Genomic DNA, 1,120 nt, shown 5'->3' with positions numbered 1-1,120 from the left:
TCAAAGCTAATTAATTGCTCCATATCCATCATCATTCTGCCATTAGAGAGTTCCTTTCCCTTCCTCTCAAGGGTTTTTCTCCTTCAGTCTATAGCATTTCTGACTCCTTTTGACTGATGTACAAAGCTCTGAGTTCTCTTACATGAACCTGGGCTTCTTCCCCAGGCTTACTGGCATAATTTCCAGCTGTTTTCTTCCAAAGGATGTGCATCTTGAGTTTAGTCCTGGAGATCTGAATTGAACAAAAGTCATCAGTACCTTCTGGACATGGCTCCATAGGTGTCTGCTGCTCCTGCTTCACTCTCCAAGCCCTGTTCTGAGCAAGGAACTGTAAGTGCCTTCTCTCAGTGTCTCCTCCTGTTTCAGTGAAAGGAGCAGATTTGAGCCTTCCTTAGGGCCCTCTCCTTCCTGAGCAGAGGCCCAGGCACACCCGCAGAGGCACCACACTAATGGCAGCTGGCACTGTCTGTCTCCCAGCAGCAGGGCATTAATAACCATTAACAAAATGCTATACAGTTCCAACATGATGTCAGTGGTATTAACCTCTGTCATTCCTGCATCAGCACTCGTGAATGACTGGTTTTCCTTTTTTTGTTTTAAAACTTACCTCTGAAATATTCCATAGCAGTAAAACCAACAGTGACTACTTATAATAGCTGTTATTTTCCAGTTTTGAAAATGAACTCTCAGTTATCAGTACTGACTATGATGAATGACAGTTGAATTTCTCATTCATATTTTTTTACCAAGCTTTACAAAAGATAAACCAAAGCAAAGCCTTCATGCCCTGCAGACTTGTGAGCATTTTTGAAAGCTACTAAGGATTTGCCACCTATTAGAGAAAATAGATGGGAGAGATTTGGGAGTTTTCTGGATCCCGAATGGATCGTTTATGAGCAGATTAATCTGAACTGCTGTATTACAGCAAGTCTATTATTTCTTTCAGGAGTATGAAATATGAGTATCTTTTCTCAGTTCAAACTAGCAACCAGAGCAGAAACAATTCCTTTTAAATGGTAGGTTCATAAAGCCTCTACAACCTTACAGTATCTAGGCACACATTGTTTCTCAGCTCAAATAAAAAAGAAAAGCCAGCACTATAAACAGATGAGATAAAGTC

Source organism: Lonchura striata, chromosome 6 (assembly GCF_046129695.1).
Source record: "Lonchura striata isolate bLonStr1 chromosome 6, bLonStr1.mat, whole genome shotgun sequence".
Classification (NCBI taxonomy): domain Eukaryota; kingdom Metazoa; phylum Chordata; class Aves; order Passeriformes; family Estrildidae; genus Lonchura; species Lonchura striata.
Note: the sequence above shows the minus strand (reverse complement) of the source record.